The following is a 5,611-nucleotide window of genomic DNA, read 5'->3' as shown; positions in this document are numbered from 1 at the left end:
CGGCGGCTCTGCGCTAGAGGGCAGACGTTCTCTGGCTTGTAGGCTGCCGCGCATGCGCTGAAGAGGCGGCTTGCTTGTTTAAAAAAAATAAATCGAGAATAAAAGGTGAAGGCTGGCGGCGGCTGCGCGGGCCACATGAAGAGGTCTGGCGGGCCGGATTTGGCCCGCGGGCCTTGTGTTTGACACCCCTGGTCTATAGTATAGGTTTTAAATAAGATAAAATTGTAAGGAAATGTTGAAAGTCACATATCATAATAAATACACAAACATAATATAACCAGTACTGCACTTTCTAAGCTCACAATCTCCCACTTCATGGTAAGGCTCCTGTCTCTTCCTCCTGGTAGCTGCTCTCTGGTCCATTGCAATGTTTGAGGGCTCAGATCCACACATACAGTAAATGTGGTAGAAGAAGCTGGTACACTAGGCATGTGTAGCAGCTCTGCTCTGTCCCTTACACTGCATGATGTGGTGGCAGCACTACTGATCATATTATATACCAGTGATATTGTCATAATTTAAGGCACTTGCCTTAAAGATGTATGAAGCAGTGATAAGGGAGGAGAAGTGATAACGTGCCTAGTACTTTATCACCGGCCAATCAGCTCTGTCCTGACGGTTAATTTACAGGCTGGGTTATAAAGTACCAGGCACTTTGGCCATTATTCTGGTTGGTGCGGTAATGTCCGCGTGCGGTCGGTCCGCCGATGTTTTGTGTCTGCGCATGTGTGAACGGAACGCACGTCCAAATTCCGCATGAAATGTGTACACTACGAACAGGGGGTGGTGAGGGGCGTGAAGGGCTATTTGGGCTCATTACCATATGTTTACACCCCGTGTTTCATGGGCGTTCCCATGAAAACGCTGGGCGTACGTATGGTAATGCGGCCGTGACGCACGTGTAGGGGGCGGACATATGACATTGCCGGATGTCAGCTGCCCGCCCAGATCCCTGCTTTTGCACGGAGAAATGCCCGTGTGGTCTGAGGTTGCGGGAGCTGCCTGGCCACTCGGTCCTGCATTCGATGGTCTGCGACCATCGAATGATGGGGGAGGTTCCCTGAGATGGAGGAGGTGTATACATGAGAAATACACGTGCGGTCCGTGCGGACAGCTTCTTACCGCGTACGAACGGAGTTGGCGATCCGTATGGAAGGCGGGGTTTCGGACACACAGTCCTGGCCGCATATTCGGATCCGGCCGCACCGATCAGAATAAGGCCCTGTATCACTTATCCTCCCTTATCACTGCTTCATACATCTACCCCATAATTTCCAATAAGCAACAGCCAGTGGGAGATGTGGCATCCTCCTGATTATTCCACTCTGGACAGGGACCCTTATTCGGATCTGATCGCAGTACAGATTTGTTTGGAAAATGGGCAAAACCATGTGCACTGCAGGTGGGGCAGATGTAACATGTGCAGAAAGAGTTAGATTTGGGTGGGGTGTGTTGAAACTGAAATCTAAATTGCAGTGTAAAAAAAATGCAGCCAGTATTTACCCTGCACAGAAACAAAACAACTCACACAAATCTAACGCTCTCTCTGCACATGTTACATCTGCCCCACCTGCAGTGCACATGGTTTTGCCCATTTTCCAAACAAATTTGTACTGCGATCAGATCTGAATAAGGGCCAATATCTGACATTTGTCCACAGACCATAGAGCATAATGGGTATTAGGGCCAGATTACCAAACCTGGCACCCGCAGCCAGAAGCCTGACTGCAGGCAATCCTTATACCCTAACACACAGTACAATGGCAGAACAAACATGGTGAGTAAATGAGTGATTAGCTCGAACAATAAAAACATACCGCAATACCACAATGCAATGCTGGAATAAGTGTCACAGGCTTACTATAAATCAGATAGACTATGTAAATAAATAATACCTTAATCCGTGTACACACAGGGCGATTCTTCCAGGCGATTTTTACTACAACATCACAATCTCCTGAAAGGTTAGGCAGAATCGCCCCATGTGTACACAGCGGTGTACACGGTGCAGGCAAGAATATTGTCACTAGACACCGCCTGCGCTGTGCATTTAGCCACGGCTGCAGATGGAAGAATGCAGTGGTGTAGCTAGGTGCCACGGCGCCCGGAGCAAGGGCATGTTTCGCGCCCCCCCCCCCCAATTTGAAGTACAGTAGGTGGCCTAACCTGGTTAGTGTCCAATCAATATGATCCTTTAGGGGGAGACCAGTGGCGTAACAAAAACCTCCCCCCCCCCTTCTCGGCTTCTCGGCCTTTTGGCTAAGATCAAGTGTAGTATCTGTTCTTATCAGTTGGGTCTGGAACGCCCCCTGGCAGAGAATAGAGAAAAGCTGTACCGTAGTATCCGGCTACTGGGCATGAGGTGATTAGTCCACCTCATGTTCTGGGCAAGGGCTAGGGAAGCTGAGTATCGATGCCCTGCCAGGGAGGGAATACCATTCTCTCCACTGGTAGGGAGGGGAGAAGCATCGGTGCTTTGAGATGGGGCTCTTGTTCAGGGGTCTTTGCCTCTGTGGGAGAGTCACTCGAAAAGCCCGGTCTAGTATCCACTCCCAGGAAGAAGGGAAAAGCTGGGACCGAGTAGATTGCTCTCTGGTCCGGGGGTAACATGTCGCCCCCGGCCAGGGAGACAGCGAAAAGCCCAGCCCAGTACTCAATCCCTGGGAGAGGTGAAACGTCGGGACTGAGTAGGTGGTTTCTTCTTCCTCAGGTGGTCCATTTGGGCCTCTGCGGGGGAGACTCACCGAAAAAGCCCGGTGGAGTATCCATTCCCATGCCGGGGGTCGGAAAGGGCCTACTGGCTGAGCGGAGAAACACTTGGTCGGACGCTGACTGGCTGGCTGCTTGGAGTCCGAGGCTGCACTGTGCCCCCGGGGAAACTCGGGGGTGCCGAACATGCACGGGTGATCCCAAAATCACCATGCACTAGTATGGCACTAGCACTGCGCACTTTCCCTCTAGGTATGCGCTTCACGTCCTTACCTCGTCCTTTTGGATGGGGTAGGACAATTTTTCACACCCCCACCCTGGCCTTCTGGCTGGGGTCCTTTATTATTTATTTCTCTTCCCCCTCTCACGTTTGTCACTTTTCACGTTCCTTGTATTTTTTTGTAGTTTGTCACGTTTTTTTGGGTAGTGTGGTCGACCCTTCTGGGCCTTCCATTTCCCCAATGTGCCGAAGCTCTCGCCTTTTGGGGAGAGCTTCGGTCCCCCCGAGGACGACCCCGAGCCGCAAGGCGGAGGGAAGTCCACTGCGGGTTCCTCCAAACCACGGGGTGCGGAGGACCCACCGTCCTAACCCTTTCGGGGGTTGAGGAATGAGGGTCTCTCTGAGCTTCGGCGAAGAGGACCCACCGTTCCCTATTTTCCCCTCTTCGGCCTTATGGCTAAGAGGGGTTAGGGGAAAAACGGGGCCCTGTCTCTTCGGAGACGGACCCATTCGATCGCACGGCCTCCTTTGCACGTGTTTAGGCACAGCACTGGTGGTGGGGAGCACACCTCGGGCTCCTGAGTTTTTTCAAACTCAATGCAGTGGTGTAGCTAGGTGCCACGGCGCCCGGAGCAAGGGCATGTTTCGCGCCCCCCCCCCAATTTGAAGTACAGTAGGTGGCCTAACCTGGTTAGTGTCCAATCAATATGATCCTTTAGGGGGAGACCAGTGGCGTAACAAAAACCTCCCCCCCCCCCCGCCGGGACAATTTCACCGCCCCCCAGTTAAAAGACAAGAACCCCCCGGGGACCTGGCAGGGGGGTCCATTTGGCACGGTGGTACCTGCGGTCAGGGAGAGCCTGGAGTTCCCTGCGGCGCTGAGTATGACGATGCCCGGGTCCCTGCAGTGAAGTGGAAATGACGCGCTATCTCCGCCGCCCGGCGGCACGGGGAGAGCTTCTAACTTTGAAAACACTGGCCGCACACTGCATGCGCCCAGTGTTTTCAAAGTCAGAAGCGCTACCCGTGCCGCCGGGCGGCGGAGATAGCGCGTCATTTCCACTTCACTGCAGGGACCCGGGCATCGTCATACTCAGCGCAGCAGGGACCTCCAGAGTCCAGCCTTTTCCTGACCGCAGGTAGTGGTACCCCGCGCTGCACAGACCCCCCTGCCAGCTCCCCGCTGCACCCAAAAGGAGGGGGGAGCTGGGGGAGAAACAATAGCGCCCGCAGACTCCCGGCTCCTCCCCACCGCGGGGGCTGCGGCCCTATAGTTACGCCACTGGAAAGACGTTGCAGCCTCTTAAAGAGGACAATTCAGGGTGTTATCCCAGGCTGTTGGGGTCAATTAATAGAATGTACTAAATAAAGGAGAGCTAAAATGAAGACTCAGCTAACTCCACTCAGAACCCAACATCATACTCTCGGGGGTTAATTTAAGGAAGATGGGAATTCTATTGAAGATGGGATGTTGCCCATAGCAACCAATCAGAACCTATTTCTTATGCATTCAGCACCTCCTAGAATATAATAGGTATAATCTCATTGGTTGCCCATAGCAACATTAACCCCCTGGTGTATTCCAAAACTCTACACACATCCCTTCAAAAGGCCCTTCCCCTTCCCGAAGAGCCACGAATCACAGGGTTGGGATCGTTTAGGTCGACAAGCATTGGGTCGACATCACTAGGTCGACATGCAGCAAGGTCGACATGGTTTAAGGTCGACATGGGTCAAGGTCGACATGGGTCTAGGTCGACATGACATTAGGTAGACACTAGCGTTAGGTCGACATGGGCTAGGTTGACAGTCAAAAGGTCGACAGTTTTTCCACTGTCGACCTAGTTACTGTAGACCTAATGACCGTATCCCATCACAGCATTTACTGTACTGGGGGCGGATCTTTGATGACATCAAGCTCCTCTTTTTTGTCATTTTTTTCATACTTTACCATCCAACTTTTCAGGTGTCTATCTTTTACGTGTCGACTTGTTTCATGTCAGCCATATGGTGTCGACCGATTTACTGTCAATTTAATGACGGCCGTCCAAATGATCCGCAAATTTGGATAAATGACTCATACTGTATTCTCATTATTGTACACTAGGTGGCAGCATTGCATTTAGCATTTATAGTTACAATAGCAGAATCCTGGTGATTCTGGTTGACACGCAGCACTGTGAATGGATGTTTTGCATAAACATTGATTCGCAGCCTATTGGGCGACACATACAGTACATAATTCGAAAGATGTGCAGCGCACATGCAAACTGTGCGAGGACAGGGCGGGCCGCTGACATCTGGCCCGCGTCATTGAGACATTAGCATCAGAATGGCCAGCGTTTTCATGTGAACTCGCAGGGAAGCGCATGCGCCAGTATAAGGTCCCTGGTCCTGTAGCAGAATCCTGGTCTCCAAATGTAAACCAGCATAAAGCATACAAAAAACATGTAGTATGTTAGGTTTAAACTCCCTCGATATAGTTTTACCATCTATGCGTTCCAACAGGTATAACTCAGTATAGTCCAGTGGATAATTTAATAAATTCACATGGATATAAATAATAGCTATGGCGTAAAAATAACTGACAATTCCCCTCTAATGGCCTGGTGCAAGTTATCGGTTTAAAAAGTCCAAAGAGCAAAGCAGGACTGATAAGATCAGGTGGGACAGACCGGTGCG

The 5,611-nt window shown here is 51.2% G+C and overlaps 1 pseudogene; it reads left to right on the top strand.

Annotated features, from left to right (window-relative positions):
• The first annotated feature begins 2,239 nt into the window (after positions 1–2,239).
• On the top strand, positions 2,240–2,380 carry LOC146060895 (U2 spliceosomal RNA; annotated as a pseudogene).
• Positions 2,381–5,611: the final 3,231 nt, after the last annotated feature.

The sequence above is a fragment of the Crinia signifera genome, chromosome 2 (assembly GCF_055691185.1).
Source record: "Crinia signifera chromosome 2, ASM5569118v1, whole genome shotgun sequence".
Lineage (NCBI taxonomy): Eukaryota > Metazoa > Chordata > Amphibia > Anura > Myobatrachidae > Crinia > Crinia signifera.
This window is presented reverse-complemented; position numbering and strand designations above follow the sequence as displayed.